The 18,992-nt window shown below is 41.7% G+C and overlaps 1 protein-coding gene across 1 annotated transcript in view; it reads left to right on the forward strand.

Annotated features, from left to right (window-relative positions):
* Positions 1-18,992, forward strand: part of LOC124620246 (opioid-binding protein/cell adhesion molecule-like) — a 618,946-nt gene that overhangs the window by 167,678 nt on the left and 432,276 nt on the right. The window lies entirely within an intron of this gene.

Genomic DNA, 18,992 nt, shown 5'->3' on the forward strand with positions numbered 1-18,992 from the left:
GCTGGAGGCGGGTGACGACGGCGTCAATAATTCGGCCAGTGGTGTATAGTTCTGTGTCGTCAGCGTATTGTGCAAGGTGGCACTCGGGGATGACCGGCATATCATTGACATAGATATTAAAAAGAATGGGAGATAGCACTGATCCTTGCGGAGTGCCTGCCGACAGTTGGCGAATGCCAGAACGCATTCCCCATTGAGCCACTAGGAAAACCCTACCACGGAGGAAGTCATCCACGATCTTGACATAAATATCTCGTATAGCGGTCTGTGTCAGCATCTTGTGTACGAGGCTGTCTCGCCAGATCTTGTCGTAGGCGTTTTGCAAGTCCATAAAAATGGCAACTGTCGACTTGGCAGTGTTGAAGCCTTTGCTGATGTGTTCAGTGATCCGTAGGACCTGAAGTTCAGCAGAGAGGTGCGAAGTGAATCCAAACTGTTCAGGACGGATCGTCCCAGCTGCCGCAAGAGGTTGGGAAAGTCGGTGAAGGATCACAGATTCAAGGACCTTCGCCATAGTGTTTAGGAGGCTGATGGGCCTGTTGTTGGTGGGGACTGTAGGGTCCTTGAACCTCTTGGGGATTGCAATCAGCTTGGCTTGTTTCCACTGAGGGGGGAAAAGGCCAGATGTGAGACAACAGTTTATAATGTTGGTGAACAAGATGAGTGGTGTGCGGGGAAGGTGCCAAAGATGTTCATTTAAAATTCCGTCTAATCCAGGGGCCGACCGGCCACATTTCCGTCGAGGATGCGCTGAATTTCTGCCATGGACGTAAGAAGTGGAGCAGACTGGGGTGGGCAGTTGCGGAAAGCAGCAACAACTGTCAGCACTTCATGTTCTTCCTGTAGTTCGTTTGGAGAAAGGTCCTGGACCAGAGGGCGGTTTTGGGCCTCGAACGCATCTGCCAGCGTTTCCACAATTTGCAGGGTATCATATGACAAGCCTGCCGCTGTGCGAATAGGATGGGCAGTCGCTGGCTTAGAACGCTGCAGGGTGCGAATGACAGCCCAGTCAGAATTTTGGTGGAGTAGGAAAGTGGACATCCTGTCCTCTCATTGTTCAGTCCTCCAATCGGCGAGCCGGTGGCTGAATTCGCGTTGGAGGCGTCTCATTTGGCGTTTGTCCTGAGGGTCACGAAACTGCTTCCACCTCCGACGGTAGCGGCTCTTCTGCACCTTCAGCTCTCGTAACAGAGGTGGCAAGTCGTCCAGGGGTGTTAAATTTTGAGGTGCAGTGGTGGTGGAGAGTTTCACTGCTTTCTGTATTTTGGCGGTAAGGTAATCCACAGCACAGACTATATTGGCCGGTGTTGTCAAATCGAGGTCGTGTCGAGTGGTGTTATTAAGTACCCTGGCAAACTTGTCCCAATTGGTGAGGGTCGCAGTGGGACGAACATCAAATGAAAGGGCAGCATTGGTGAGGTGCAAGAGTACTGGCTCATGCTCAGAGGCCAGTTCGTGGAGAACTTCCAGTGAAAACTGAGCGGTGATGTTTTTGAAGATGGCCATATCCAGAACGTCTGGCTGGCAGTTAGTACGGACTGGGATATGGGTAGGCTCGTGGGGGCCATAGAACGATAGTGCTAAGGTATCCTCCAGGTCAAGGAGGAGCTGGCCTTTGGGGTTAGACACGCGAGAATCCCAAGCTGGGTGCTTGGCATTGAGATCTGCCCCAATGATGAGCCTGTCGAAGGATGACAATGTGCAGAGGTCTGCTTCCAGCAGGGGCTTGTTTGGGCTCAAATATGCTGCTGCAAAGGTAATGGCACCAAGGCGTGTGGAGATGCTAACCACTGTGGCCTCTATGTGTTCCATTGGCTGGAGAGTCTCTTGGGTATGGGCAAGAGCTTTGTTGAGGAATACAGCTGTGCCTCCACCACGGCGGTCGAGGCGGTCAGAGCGGTAACACACCATGTTGGGAAGGCGGAAATCGTCTGCCGGTTTGAGGTGTGTTTCTGTGACCAGTAAAACATCCACACAATAGTCATGGAGGAAGGTGTTCAATTCCATCTTCATACATTTTATGCCATTGGCATTAAAAATGGAAGTGACAAGATCCTGAGGGGGCTGGTGGTCGTGTGGAGGTCGATTCGCCATTACAACAATATTTGACTGAGCCCTTCCACTACGGATATGACCTTGGAGAGCCCGTCCTCCAACTGACGGATTTTTTGTGGAGTGTCACGAATAACAGCCTGGATGTGGGGTTTTGTGAAAAAGGAGATGACCTGAAGGATTTCGCGCATGCCCGCCCGAAAGGATGCATCAGTCTCCACCACTGGGGGAGGGTTCCGGGTGGTCTGCTTGCCCCTACGGCGTGCAGGTGCAGGTGTAGTAGTAGGCAGAGTGGGGAGAAGGGGCATAGGGCTGAGATAGAGCCACAGATGGACTGGAGGGAGCTGCAGCTGGCTCCTGTAGTTGGTGAGCAGTGAGAGCCGTCACGGAAGACAGACAATGAGGAGGAGACTGGGCTGCAACAGCAAAGGATGTCGTGGGAGTCTGAGCAGGAAGGGGCACAGGAGCCATCGAACCATCTGGTGCCTGAGTGGCTGGTACCAGAGTGGCTGCTGAGGACAGTGCACCAGGCTGACCCCGCAAAACAGGATAGTTGGTCATGTCCCGTAGCGGTGGGGGAGGTCGATTTGGTCTTGGTTTCTTTTCGGGCGGACGAAAAGACTTCAGAGCCTTCTGGTAAATAGGGCACCCCCTCCAGGATGCCATGTGGTGTGGATCGTGTGTCGTTCCCAAACATCTGGCACAGGTAGGTCTCTCCAAAGCAAGGAGTGTGCAGTTCTCCACTAAATGTGGGCCAGCACACTTAACACACCGCAACAGCAGGGAGCAGTAATTACCAGTATGTCGTAAACGTTGGCATTTGCGACAGATGGCTGGCCCGTTGCGGCCTTAGTACGATTCAATCCGGACTTTCGTGTACAGAAGATACCGGATTTGGTAAATCCGCTCTATGTCCTCCCTCCGGGAAAGGGAGACGACGTGGGTAGGGCAGGGGATCAATGCCCTAGTCTCAGGATTCCTCTTGCTATACTGGTGGACCAAAGAATCTTCGAAATCGAGTCGAAGCAGTTCCTCCTGGACCTCCTCTGCCGTAACCTCTGGTCGCAAGTCCTTGATGACGATTTTGGTGCGGCGATTACCCGACGTCTGGTGGGTAAAGTAAGGCATCGCCTTAGATTTTACAAAATCGAGAATAGTAAGATAGTCGTCCCTACTGTCAAGCAGGTATTTCACATGATCTTTTTGGTAAACAGCTCTCAATTAGCCGACAATGAACCGCTGAAGCTCAGTGTTCAGTTTCGTATAATAAGTGACATTATATACCACAATGGGGGGTATCTTCTCTTTCTTCAGAGGGCTTGACGAAATCTCTTGACAAGGAGGGTCGGGAGCATGAGCCATTTCCTCATCCACAGGACCATCCGGTGCGGCGTCCCCCAGCAGGTGGGTATCGGAACACGAACCGCTGCCACCACAGCCCGCGTGGGCGGAGGGCCGTCTGGAGCGACGGCCAGAGGACTTTCCGACTGGGTCAGGGTGTCCAGAATACTCGCCACGGTGGCGGGACGGCGTCGAAAGAGGTGCAGGTACAGTCGGGTGGTGGTCAGACAGAGCCGATGTGTTCGCCGCCTCACTACGAGAAAGATCAATTACTAGGCGGTCAGGTGAATCGTCGGACGACGACGACGACGCGGATCAGCGGACCCTGACACGCGACGGTGGACAGTCTTCATGATGATCGGTTTCAGTGCCGGTGGTGTCCACCGGCGATTTTTGGCGGTTGGCGCGATTCAAGCGATCCTTCACCCGTTGCGAGGTGGGCGGAGCATTGTGCGCGACGGGAGGCCGAGGCGAGTGGCGTTTCCGACGCGGTTCTCCCTGATGGGCGGCGGTGCATGAGTCGGAAGGTCGCGAAGTCTGCTCCGCAAGCTAGCCATAGTGGACATCGGTCCGCCTGACATGGCCGGGAGCCCGGCAGGAGAGGACTGCGCACACAAAAATTTCCTGGCTATTCTGGAATAATAACTACAAAGACACCAGCGCCACAGTACCAGATGCACCAGCGCAAAACTACAACGATACGACACGGTGAGGCACTCGAGTGAGGAAACGTTTCTATCGATGTACCCTAAAACACCTGGTGCAGTTGCAGGTGATCAGCACTGATATAACACAGTTTGCACAAAGCAACTGCGAGAATGCTGTTTAGGTAGTGCACTTCCCAGGAGCACTCCTGTCAGACCAGTAATTACATTATCTGTAGTAAATAAGATCATTTACCCATTAGTTAATTCCATTAAATTGACATTATTATCACATTCTTGATTAACAGCTTTTAGCGTAAGGTAAAATCTCTTGCCATTTCTGTTACTAATTACACCGTAAACCAACGTAGAGGGTGCTTTACACGTAGCTAAAATACTTTTCAACACTTATAATGTTAGTTTACTATTCGATTCCGGTAAAATGAAGGCGACATTTATTGTGCAGCAACGCATTAGCATCAACGAGGAATTAGTCAACTTTAACATTACGTTGTGTTGCTGAACCAGCGATATTGTTTTAACACTATAATCCTGTCCCATCAGTTAAAATCAACTGCGCAGCAAAGAACATTACTCACACAAGGCTACTGTTAATAAATAAATGCATAATAAGGATAGTGCCCTCCACGTAAGTAAATGAACTAATTTAAATGTAAAACTTTCAATAATCTACTTAGGAAGTAAACACGTATTTCAGTTTATGTCGCTGGATATGTGAGGAACATCGTATGTGAAGTGATTCTATGTGCCTTCAGCACGAAGTAACAGAACCACAGCACATGTTCGGACCGTAGATTTATCTTAAATTTTTACATCCCATCAATCCGACAAACAACACACTTTTTTAATTTTCAGTGGTACAGAGACTGCAGCTGCGAAGGATTTTTTGAATGATTTCTTGATGCCGTCAACTGCCATTCCCTTGATTTCATATACGATTCTACAATTCCGGCCTTAGGTAATAGTCAAGTATTTAATGGGTGATTCTTTAGTAGTAAATTATACCACATACGTCCTTGCTCCGTATGACTGCACGTTATGCTAATAAAATAAATCAGAGAGGTTTTACGCAATTTTAGCTGCACATTACTTTCGAGCAGTTGCTGCAAAGCTCTCCGATCAATTCTGTTGTCGAAAGCTTATGTGTACGTGTCTTTTAATTGTGCCTTTCTGCCACTTAGAATGTTACATTTACAGTAAATGGCAATTTATCTTTTTCTACATTGCTAAATCACATAAGAACGTATGTATTACGTATCCATCTGTTAATGCACAAGTCACATACGGGGTGGGGTAAATGAAAGTGGCCCGTCAACAAAGATACACAGAAGAGGAAAGGAAATACAGTACTAACAGGACTACGGCATCGGGTTGATTTGGTAGGACTCTGAAGCATTTTCTGGTGAATTGCAGCCACATTTACTGGTGCGCGGGCACGATTCGGAATGTTTTCTGACTTGTTCAAAATAGAACCTGTCTGGCGCTATTTTTTGGATTAAGCGCTGCATGGCACTCTTTGCTGGCACTTTGACACCATTAAACTTCTTAGCAAACAACTGGCAAACACGACTTTGTTGTCATGTAACTTCACACGACGAACAACCACTGCTCCCCTGCAAGTACCATCGTTCCCTTTGCATGGCTCCACTTAACACTGATGCAGCCCGCACTGCGCTCTGAACCAGTGTGTATCACGTGCTGGGCGTACACGTGGTGTGCACATCACGGGCTGTGGTTATATGGATACACTTGTCCTGGTCAGTTTTATTAGCCCCACCCTGTACTTGTTCTCATGCCTTATACTTTTCAAAATAATACGTAAGCACAATGTATTCTCGAGTATCTCTTCTGGTAAATGTACTTCCTTGACATACACTGTAATCAAAGATTAAATCCTCAGTTGCGTTTTCATTATGGCTTAAATTTTTTTCGCATGTAAGTTTTCGATCGTCCTACACCTTAGTACAATCATTATAACACACCAACTTTTTTCTTAAAGGTTGCTGTAACCTTTTCCATTGTCATAAAATTCTCTAACTTTTCAGTTCCCCAACTATGGACTTGCCGAAACCTTGCTACATCGAATAGGTGCTGTATCATGTTCTAAATGTAGACCACCACGCTTCTGAGCAGGTTCTGATACTGGTGTGGCTCAGCATTGTATATCAGAACACAATTCACATGAAAGCACTTCAGTCAAAACACAGCCTCCTCACTCCAAGGTTTCCGAGTTACTAAAGATCCTAATCTGGCCACAAAACTACTGACTAAGTAGTTAGCACGGGCACAGCATGATACCGACCACGAAATTATACAATACTGTGAAAATTAAGATATGTTCAGTCAGTTCTACCAACTGCTTATCGACGGGACTCGATGTTTAGCGAAAAAGCATAATCGCAAGGAATGGCTGCAATTGTAAAATTTCTGTTTATACACCAATTGAAGATTCAGTGGCACGAAATTATTCATGCTGGTCCATTCACCTTATTTCCACAATATTTCGTGTGTTGGACAGGGTAATAACTACAGGTAACGTTAGGTTACACAGATTTTCGGAAAAATTCAGTTTCATTCGATTTCTCAGGCATACATAGTGTGGTAACGATATTCATAGTCGTTGCATATGTGTCGACACTTTTTTCAGGTATCGTGAGAGTACAATAATTCTTTCGGCACTTTACACCTTTAACAGTTTTTCTTAAGTCGTTATCTGGTGCGGGGCTGTTTCGATTCATCTCAACAATACGGTTTTGGATGGTGATTCTATTTTGGATTGTGCGAGTTACCGCATCCATTTTACGAACAGTTAGATAATGGTACCGTAAAATCAGCGAAATTGTGGAGAAGGCCTACAGAAATATCCCACATACCACACGACATCGTTTCCAAGCAGATGCGAAAATATTTCAGAATATCTTTAATCTACTAAAAGAACAATGCTTCATCAAATGCTAAAGCTACTTAATAACGAAGGGACAAATATTTGCAGGAAACAACTTCATAAGATGCTTCATATTTAACAAAGGGCAACTACGAAAACCACGGAATTGTGCCAGATGGAACAGCCTAAAGATGAAGAAAGTGCCTGAAAGTAACAACATTATATGAGGGTTTGAACTTTAATAGTGGCAACAGTTTATTTACAGCTCGTACAAAATAGATCTGTGTTTCAAAGTTTTACGACCTTCAACATGGTTACCAGCGTTGTGTATAACCCGTTGCCAGCGATGTGGAAGTCGTAGGACACTCTTAGCAGTGCTAGTTGTGTTGACTGTTCGAGCGGCGCGGTCTGTTGCCCGACGAATTTGTAGCAGTTCTGTAGCGAATGCCGTGAAATGTTCCCTTCAGTTTAGAAATCGAGTTGAACTCACGAGGGCTTAAATCAAGGGTGTAGAGTAGGCGATATAGCACTTAGCACCCCTCCCCTCCCCACCATCAGTCAAACAAACGTGCCTGGACATTGTCCAGCAAAATGATGGTTGGGTACTGCAGAAAGTGTCATCATTTTGTCTTTAAGCTGGTCGTAGGTTGTGTTCCAAAAATGAAGAGCATAGAGACGGAAGTGATGACACTTACTGCAGGAACTGACCATCATTTTGCAGGACAATTCTCAAGCACGTACAGTGCAAGCTGTTACTGATTTGTTTGACTGATGGGGCTGCTAAGTGCTATACCACCTACTGCACTCCCCTGACTTAAGCCCTCATGAGGTCAACTCGATTTCTAAACTGAAGGAAACGCTTCACGGCATCCGCTTCAGAAATTCGTCGGGCAATGGACCGCGCCACTCGAACTGTCAACACAACTGGCACTGCTAAGAGTATCCTACGACTTCCACATCGCTGGCAACGCTTTATACACAATACTGGTGACTACTTTGAAGGTCAGTAAAACTTTGAAACACGGATCTATTTTGTACGAGCTGTAAATAAATAGTTGCCACTATTAAAGTTCCAATCCTCGTGAATGCACTGGTATGTAAAACTTAAGGGACGAAAGCAACTTGCCTCACTGCCAAATAACATAGCTCGATAAAAGTTGGACCATACATAGAATGAACTACAACTGTACGGTAGAGTACAGTGGAGAAGGTAACTGAAAATAATGCGCAATGAGACGAACAAAAATGACAGCCGCGCGGGATTAGCCGAGCTGTCTAGGGCGCTGCACTGATGGACTGTGCGGCTGGTCCCGGCGGAGGTTCGAGTCCTCCCTCGGGCATGGGTGTGTGTGTTTGTCCTTAGGATAATTTAGGTTAAGTAGTGTGGAAGCTTAGGGACTGACGACCTGAGCTGTTAAGCCCCAAAAGATTTCACACACATTTCAACATTTTTTGAGAAATGACACTTTTATTCAAAAACAATACTTACCCTGCAGTCATCGCAATTGATGACGATTCCGTGGAAGTTAGGAAAAGTAATAATTCCAATCCCAAAGAAAGCAGGTGTTGACAGATGTGAAAATTACCGAACTATCAGTGTAATAAGTCACAGCTGCAAAATACTAACGCGAATTATTTACAGACGAATGGAAAAACTGGTAGAAGCCGACCTCCTCGGGGAAGATCAGTTTGGATTCCGTAGAAATATTGGAACACGTGAGGCAATGCTGACCTTACGACTTGTCTTAGAAGAAAGATTAAAGAAAGGCAAACCTACGTTTCTAGCATTTGTAGACTTAGAGAAAGCTTTTGACAATGTTGACTGGAATACTCTCTTTCAAATTCTGAAGGTGGCAGGGGTAAAATTCTGGGAGCGAAAGGCTATTTGCAATTTGTACATAAACCAGATGGCAGTTATAAGAGTCGAGGGGCATGAAAGGGAAGCAGTGGTTGGGAAGGGAGTGAGACAGGGTTGTAGCCTATCCCCGATGTTATTCAATCTGTATATTGAGCAAGCAGTAAAGGAAACAAAAGAAAAATTCGGAGTAGGTATTAAAATTCATGGAGAAGAAGTAAAAACTGTGAGGTTCGCCGATGGCACTGTAATTCTATCAGAGACAGCAAAGGACTTGGAAGAGCAGTTGAACGGAATGGACAGTGCCTTGAACGGAGGATATAAGATGAACATCTACAAAAGCAAAACGAGGATCATGGAATGTAATCGAATGAAGCCGGGTGATGCTGAGGGAATTAGATTAGGAAATGAGACACTTAAAGTAGTAAAGGAGTTTTGCTATTTGGGGAGCAAAATAACTGATGATGGTCGAAGTAGAGAGGATATAATATGTAGACTGGCCATGGCTAGGAAAGCGTTTCTGTAGAAGAGAAATTTGCTAACATCGAGTATAGATTTAAGTGTCAGGAAGTCGTTTCTGAAATTATTTGTATGGAGCGTAGCCATGTATGGAAGTGAAACATGGACGATAAATAGTTTGAACAAGAAGAGAATAGAAGCTTTCGAAATGTGGTGCTACAGAGGAATGTTGAAGATTAGGTGGGTGGAACACATAACTATGAAAAGGTATTGAATAGGATTGGGGAGAACAGAAGTTTGTGGCACAACTTGACTAGAAGAAGGGATCGGTTGGTAGGACATGTTCTGAGGCATCAAGGGATCACTAATTTAGCATTGGAGGGCAGCGTGAAGGGTAAAAATCGTAGAGGGAGACCAAGAGATGAATACACTAAGCAGGTTCAGAAGGATGTAGGTTGCAGTAGGTGCTGGGAGATGAAGGAGCTTGCACAGGAGAGATTAGCATGGAGCGCTGCATCAAACCAGTCTCAGGACTGAAGACCACAACAACAACAACAACTAGGAAAGGTGGGACGCGGTTCTCAATACAGTACGTTATCACCACGGACGGTAATGCGAGCTTTGCAACGTGCAGCCATGCTGGCCACAAGATTGCTAAGGAGTTCTTGTGGGAGGGCGTTCCATTCCCACGTTTTTAACTGCTGGCTGGTCGGTGGTGCTCGTGGATGTGCTGCAGAAAGTCTCCCTTACTCATCCCACTCGTGCTGGATGGGTTCACGTCGGGATAAAGGGCAGGTCGGTCGCCGAATATCTTCTCGTTTCCAGAATGCCGTACAGAAAAGACTCACATCGTGAAGCTGTTGAGTGCACGATATTGCTGGCTAGTGGGTGCGCCGTGTTCCAGAATGTGGAGGACAGTACGTTCGTAGAACCTCTTCATACCGTAAGACGTGCACCACCGAAAGGCTAGTATTCGACAATTTTCCTGCGTGCATTGCGTTTTTCCATCTCTCGCCATGTGAGGGTACGCAACGCGCCCAGAAACATTGTCGAATGTAATCCTACTTGTGGTCCATCTGCTGTGGTGTGAGGGAGCATAATGTTGTACGGACGTCCTGACCTCCATATCTTTGAATACTGTAACCTCCCTACCGTATTTTTTTTATAGTGATATATTATTTAATAATGCTAATACACATTGATCTATGTGTAAATTTAATGACAATAAAAATGAGAATCGCAATCTGACTCAAGGTGTAAGCTGTCACGAAAATAATGAAAAACAATTCAATGCTAATGAGACTTCAGTGACAATGTAAACTCAATTAAACCAAAATATCGGTCTTTGGCCCTGTGCAAAAAAATCATAATTAATTTCTTACCTCATTGAAACTGCATGTCAAATTTCTGCTCTTATTGTTTTTGCCATAGCTTGGAGGAAATTGATTGCAAAAATTTTGAATTTAAGGGAAGCTTTTCTTTAAGGAATATCAAGGGAATATTTATTTCATTAAAGAATTCTTTGTAAAAAAATTGCTTTGAAAACCAAAATTATTATTGGGGCGATTGTTGCACAAATTAGTTACAGTTAATTTACATTATTAGCTGGGCGCATTTAAAAATAATATACCTCATCCTGAATCTTGACCAGAGTGCCACGTCGACTCCCGCCGACTCCTCTCACACAACTGCACTGGGGTGCTACTACCGACATACTGCTCTGCCCTGCTGCTACTGACAGACTGCCAACTGACTACTGCTCGCAACTGTACTTCACGACTACTACTGACAGAGTCCCGCTCGCAACTCTCGCGCGGTCAAGCGCAGACTAGCCACGATAAATGGCTCTCTGGTCAGAGACTCTGCAATGCCTCGCCATCGCCGCCACACAACGTACGTGTTTCATAACCCTCCACTGGGGGGGCAAAAATTTGGCATCGATGGTGAGTCATTTGGACTTGCCAAGAGCAGCAAAATTTTTTCTTTAATTAATCAACTTATACAATTTATAGAATATTTAGATGCATGAATTAAATGTTGTGCACATGCACCGAGTACAAAACATTTCAGACAAAGACAAGATATGAGTACAAAACATAGTAGCAAATCAGAAAACTGTATATACAAATTATTTGACAGATAACAAAGTGCACACGCACTGAAAAAATTCTTTAGCATTTTCAGAACAAATAAACAGAATGGCAAAAAATCATGTTGACAAGTGACATAAGTGCATATGCACTGCAGTTCAGAACATATCAGCAAATGACGAAATGTATATACAATGAGTAACAAATGACTGAACTATTGAACATACAGAATGAGTACAAATCATATTGAAAAATGAGAAAAGTGCACAGGCACTGAAGTTCAGTAGAAAACATATTAACACATAACATAAGTGCACATGCACTGTAGTTCAGAACATATCATCAAAATAAAAATGTATATACAATATAAAAGACAAGATTGCACATATACTGTACTTCAGAACAAATCGAAAAAATGTCTTTAGCATTTTCACAACAAATAAACGTAATGGCAAAAAAATCATGTCGACAAGTGACATAAGTGTACTCGCACTGGAGTCCAGCAAATCGAAAAAAAAAATGTATAGCCCATGAACATAAATGATGTTAGCAAAAAATGATCTTCACTATGTGACAAGAATTAGGATAGGAAAGGGAAGGATTGCATCATGGTTGTAGCACTTTAGATTGCACATAGCTGCTCTGAAAGTCCATATCTTTCCACAGAAGTACAACACCAAGTGACACAATTTGAAGTTCTTTTCCCATCAGAATTTATCAGCGTAGCCAAGACACTGAACTGTCGTAGTAATATTCCATGTTATCATTTTGGCAGTACATTAGGTACACCAAACAGTGGGACCATAATAACGTCTTCATCGCTCACGGTGGTGGACAGCATGTCGTCTCAACACCACGCTCTTACAAGGCACGCCAAAGTAGAATTAGTGCAAAAACCAAATATAGTGCTCCATGATCATGAGGATGGACAGGACAAATGGATATTGCAGTAATTCAGGGTAGTTAGCTCATAAGGTGAAGGACATTAAGTCACATAATAGGCTTCATTGAGAATTACAGTAGTAGTTTGCGGCATTCATAGCCCAGTTATTGAACATTTCTGTACCAAGTATGTAGTATTACAGAATAATGTTCATAAAATTAAATTATTGGCATCATGGGTAATCGTATTACAATAAACAGTGGCAGTCCTTGGCCAGTTACAAAGCATATTTAGTATGACAGAATAACGTTCATCAGAAGTCTTCACTAAAAAAAAGGAGTCAATTATTGGCCTAGCATTAACATAATACATTGAGTGATACAAATTATTGGCACTCATTGCCCATTTACCAAAACATGAAAAGTCAACATTGAAAACAAGAGCTAATTAATGGCATAATTAATAACATAATTCATTTACTGACATTAATTATTGCCACTCAGTGGCCAGTTATAGAACATGAAAAGTCATAATTGAAAACAGGAGCTAATTAATGGCATAATTATTAACGTAATTCATTTAGTGACATTAATTATTGGCACTCAGTGGCCAGTAAGTATTGAATAGTATAAAACATTGTTCATCATTCAGTATTATTCAGAACTTTCTTAAATGAGTAGAATTATTTGAAACTGGTGATACACACCATTAAGAAGTCATGATTAAAAATCAGTTAATTACAGTCATAGCATTAATAATCATGGGCATTATAAGTAGTCTCATTACAATAAACAGTGGCAGTTATTTGCCCATTACAAAGCATTATTTTTATATTTTTTTTGTATCATTAAGAAGTCATTACTGAAGTGACATACTATTCAGAGCTGATCAGTATTATTCAGAATTCTCTTAAACTAGTAACATTATTTGGGACTGGTAATACATTTTTTTGTTAGCAATGCATTGCTTAGGGTAATTATAGGGGAAAGCAAGAGAGAAGAATTTGTTTCTGGGTTATTGGTATAAATGAAAAATGTGTAACATCATTCGTCATAAGTCAGCTATGGCAAGATTATGAAACAAGTAGAGTATATGTAACCACATTCATAGATTTGATGAACAACTGCTTATAGCACATTAATCTCATAAATAACTTCTCCTGCAAAAAATATATAAAAATGGATTATTAAGCTGAAAAGAGAAATGCATTTTATGCTGAAAAGTAGTGAACTTCGAATTAACAGGTAGTGAAATGTGTATAAAAATGTGTTCCATAGCTGTCCTTTCCAAAACCTTCAGTCATTATACTGTGCAATATAACACTTGCTGTCAAAACGAACTGCAACAAATACTTAAATAACTACATAGCCTAAATATAACTTCAACATTATCCTCATCTGCAAAGGAAACTTCATTATCCATATCATCAAAAACTCCATTATCATCATCACCTGTAAACAAAAACTTCATTATTCATAGCAGCATATTATTCATCATTATTCATCAGCATTCATTATCATCTGCAAAAAGTCACTTCATTACTCATTACACAACTATTCCTTATCTCTAGCATATTTCATCACTAAAACTAAGATGTGTAGTTCTGTCTGACAGCCTGCATCAATCACCTTGTATTCTGAAAGAAAAAATTAGTTAAGACTGCTATTCTACGATGAGTATAGTATATTCTTGTTAATGCTTGTTAATCCTGATCCATTTACTCTTCCTCATAAAGTTATTGCATCTTCTTTCGTTTATTCCGTAGGTGAAATTCCCATTTCTGTTTAATTTATTTCTTACACGCATCATTTCTTTCTGAAATTGATGAACAAAGATTAATGTCTTGCATTTAAATCATATACCCACTAAATAATGACTGGTTTACGGTGACATAATGAACCATACAGCATAACATGACCGAAAACGTAATATGTCAAAGACATTGACAGTGTTCAGATGCAAAAATGTACACAGAATAATACAATGCAGCAGCAAAAAACGTAAAACAGTCACGATCTTGAGATGTCATAGGGCAAAAAGAATGTCAAAACCAACTGGTGTGTTATACCTTAACTATTTCATAGTGCATATAAACAAAACATGAAAACAATCGTACATAAAAAGACAAAATGTGACGTTCGTTGTGTTCAGCTTGTATGTAGTGTAGTTAATAGAGGCGAGAATTAAAGACTTTAATGGAGAGAGAATTTGATAAAATTAATACGTCATTACATAGAATTGCATGATTATTCATAAAATACGTAAGTTCATCTGGAAAAATATGCACGGTCTGATGTGTAACGACAAGAAAAGCGACCTGCTAACCTTACCTTGCCGGGCACTTGCCAAGAAAAAAATACGATAATCGTCAGTAATTAGTCATGTGAATATAATTGCATTAGTAAATGGCATCATAGTGTGTTGAATCATACAGTGTCTTCATTCAATAAAGGGTTTAATATTTGACCAATGGTGGTTGCCTTTCGATTTTCTGGTTCTCAAAGTTTCGACGTGTACCACATTGGGATGAGGGATGCTGCGAATCCGATATGGTCCTGCATATAGAAGTTCAAATTTACTGCACTTACCTTTTATTCTGCTGGATAAATAGTGTGTACGCACTAATATCTTCTGTCCAATGTGAAAGTCGTGGCGTATACAAACCTGTTTTTGTTGTCTTCTTCGGCGCTCTGCGGCACGTTTGATGATGTTCAGCGCAATGTTAATTATTTCATGGTGACGCAGTCGACGACAGGTAGGGTAGTTTATTAATTCTTTAATTTTGTTTGGTGGTTCAACGTTTTTCAGTATAACAGACGGAGATAGCATAGTGGATTCATTTGGAATGGAATTAATTACATCTTGGAATGAGAGTATGTGTGTATCCCAATCAATATGTCTTTTGTGGCAGAATATTCTACACAGTTTACCAATTTCTTTCATTAACCTTTCACAGGGGTTCGAAGAAGCATGGTACTTGGATATATAAATCGGAGAAATGTTTCTAGCTCGTAACATGCGTGTCCATATAGCAGAACGAAATTGTGACCCATTGTTAGAAATTACTTTCATCACATGCTCTACATGAAATAGAAAACGTTTTACAAATGCATTCGAAACAGCTTTAGCAGTAGCTTTGCGTAACGGAGTGAAGGTAACAAATTTTGAATTGAGCTCAACAGCGACAAATATGTAGCAAAAACCTCTGTTAGTTCTCGGAATAGGACCAAAAATGTCTACAGCGGCCATGTGTCTTAATTTAATAGGTACAATGGGATATAATGGAGGAATATGTGAAGTGGTGTCTGACTTAGCTTTCTGGCAAATTTTACAAGACGCTAAAACTCGTCGTATACGTTTCTCCATGTTGGTAAAATAACAGTTCTGTCTCAGTATAAGAAAACATTTTCTTGCTCCGTAATGTGCGTAACTTAAGTGAGTGTACCAGATTAATTTGTTAACCAGTTCGTCAGGAATACATAATAACCAGTTGTTGCTGTCAGGATGAGAGCGGCGAAACAGAATGTCATTGCTTACAGTGTAATGGTTTCTAATCGTAACATTATTCCTATCTTGCCAAAGGTGTTTAATTTCTTTCCACACGTTGTCTTTATTTTGTTCTTGTGCTATGTCCTGTAATGACGATGAAATAAAATTTTCAAATGCAACTTGTTGAATGTACATGACACTGAAATTTGCTTTGCAGAAGTTGGTTGCTACGTCTTGCTGATTGTTGCTCAGAGAACGCGATAGTGCGTCTGCTATAACATTTTGTGTGCCGGGAATGAGAACTATTGTAAAATTAAATTCTTGTAAATAAAGTTTCCATCTGCTTAATCTGTCGTGAGTGAATTTAGCCGAAAGTAAAAATTGTATCGCTCTGTGGTCTGTGTAAACGGTGGTATGTCTGCCATAAAGAAAGTGCCGAAATCTCGTAAAAGCCCATACAACACATAATGTTTCCAGTTCTGTAACGGAATAAATTCGTTCAGCAGGTGACAGAATGCGGCTTGCAAATGCGATGTTTTTAATTACTGTAGAGCCATCTTCTTCTATTTCCTGGAAAATGTGTACGCCTAAAGCGGTATTGGAACTGTCGGTGGCAATGGAAAAATTTCTAGTAAGATATGGGTGCGATAAAAGAGGAGCATTCAACAAAGCATGTTTCAGGTTCACAAATTCAGAATGTGCTTGCTTATCCCAAGACCAAATAGTGTTTTTACCTTTTAATTGGCATAATCTGGGTGTGTCTAAAGCAGAGTGATGAATAAATTTACGAAAAAAGTTAATTAAGCCCAAAAAACTGCGTAATTGTTTTTTCGTTGTAATAACAGTAATGTCACGTAGAGCTTGAAGTTTTTCCGGATCAGGCGCAATGCCTTCTGCTGAAATTACGTGTCCAAGAAATTTTGTGGAAGTTTTGCCAAAGTGCGATTTACTGAGGTTAACTGTGAGTCCTTGTGTATGAAAAGTTTGCAACAGTTGTTCTAAAATCAGATTGTGTTCAGACCAGTTAGTTTTTGCAATGAGAATGTCGTCTACGTACGTCGTGATTCTGTCCTTAATGCAAACGTGTGTCGGATGGCGTCAAAATTAATAACATTTTCGTGAACAAGATTCTGCGTGTCTAAATTATTGCTTACGTTACTGGAATATGCAACCTGTACTGTGTCTGGTCAAATTCTGTCGTACATGCTATTATTTACGTCAGGATGCTGTGGCATTTCGACTATTTGAACTGCTCTGTTATTTCTTACTGACGTGTTACGCTATAGATGACACCTATTGCCTGGTTCATTCACCAGAATATGTTGTTGCTAATGTTCTTGCTGCTGATAAGATAGACTGTTATTAAATGTACGCTGATAATTGTGCTCATTACTTTTACGTTTGTCGTAATAGTCATTCCTATACGGTGCATTGCGATAGGAATTGAAATACTGAGTTTTCTATACGTAGTTGTTTCCATTGCTGCCGTGCGTTACTATTTGTTGGATCTGGGACTATACGTGCACGCGGCGAAACATTAAAGTTTGGTTGACCTTGTAGACTGCATTGTTGGTTAGGTATGCTAAGCGGCTGACTTTCATGCTGTTGTAGTGAAAAACGTCTATTGTTACCAAAAAACTGCGTTTGCTGTTAATTTTACACATACTGATGATTACGATTTTTACCTGTTATTAATATTCTCGTGGTAGTTCTGGAGTGCCTAATGAAAATTGTCACTTTCGGTAAAAATTTGTCATATCGGGTTTTCTTTAGTCATTTTTTTCTTAATTCTAGATAGAGCAATAGTTAAAGAGCTGTTTTGATAGATATAAAGGATAGTAGAAGAGAAGGCAGCAGTGCAGAAAACTAAAGATGAAACAGCACTACTGCAGCTCGGGGCCCTATGCACGCTACGGCACATATTCATTAAAGCGTAATGAATCCCCTGAGGTCTTTTACGCACTGCAAATAAATTTTAGCTTTTGCGTTACAGGCAATAGCGGTATAAATTCAAAAGCAAATAGTTGTATCCATGTTAATTCCAGTTTTTGCATAATAGGTAATGCTGATGAAAATACAATAGCAAATTGTCGCCTCAGGTTCAAAGCTAGTTTCTCCATTACAGGTAATAGCGGTGAAAGTACAAAAATAAATTGTCGTATACAGAGCAAATCGTGTATCTGTGTTCTGCCATTATTAAATTCCTTACATTTTCTTACAAATGCAAATTGCTTATAATCAATGTTCTCGTCACTGAATTTGATAACACGTCCAGGTTTGTGTGTGAATCTGTTCGTCTGTGTCATTTCGGATTTCAAGTTGCGTAGCTTTTCAGATTTTAAGTCGCGTGGCTTTTCGGATTTTAAGTCGCGTCGTTGCTGCAAATTGCTCAAATTATACGCACTGCGTAAGTCTGACAAATGTTCGTAAAGTGGCGTCTGCTGTGATGTGTTATTAACTGAAATATTTTTTATCTCTGTTACTTCTTGCTGTAAGCTTGACAATTTTCTACGCAACGTGTTATTAGACGAATCGATCTCATTAATTGTCTGCTGTAAATTTTGAAATTCAGGTGTCTGGTTAAATGAAATCGGTGCAGTATGGTCTGATTTATTATCATTATTACTTTCTATAACGTCAATACGACTGGCCAATTCATCACGTTTTTCAGTCAGTGTTTTTACCTGCTCATCGGTTTTAGTGTCAGAGGCATTAATCTGTTTTTGCAATTTACGAGTAGTTTCGTTCAGTTTTTTAACGTCAGTTTTGACGACATCTGAATCCTGTGTTAGTTCTAATTGTTCGAGTCTGTCTGTCACTGTTTGATAATCGGTTGTGTACGTGTCTGTTTTCGATTTAAGGTCAGAAATTTCGTCACGTAATTCTGTGTTCGACTGTTTGATGGAATTAATTTCGTCGGACACTGTAGCAATATTGTTGTCTACATATGTTTTCGCTTTCGCGAACATTTTACGTTTGTCTTCTTGTCTCTGAGCAGTGATTGTTTCCATGACTTGACGTTTTACTTTATTTTGATCCTGAATAAATTTGCGGAAACGCGTATCACTGTTTTGTATGTGGTGACTAAATCGCTCGTCAATTTGAGTGTTCTGCTGTTCAAATTTAGCGTCAATCTTTTCATCCATTGTGCGCGAAAGTTCTGCTGTCATTGCTTTAAACTCGTCGCGTAATTGTGTAGCTTTTTTAGAGCATTGTTTAGCGACTCCGTTAATTTCGTCTCTAAGTGTTTCTGTTGCGGCTGTTTGCATTTCCC

This window comes from Schistocerca americana, chromosome 6 (genome assembly GCF_021461395.2).
Source record: "Schistocerca americana isolate TAMUIC-IGC-003095 chromosome 6, iqSchAmer2.1, whole genome shotgun sequence".
In the NCBI taxonomy this organism is placed as follows: Eukaryota; Metazoa; Arthropoda; class Insecta; order Orthoptera; family Acrididae; genus Schistocerca; species Schistocerca americana.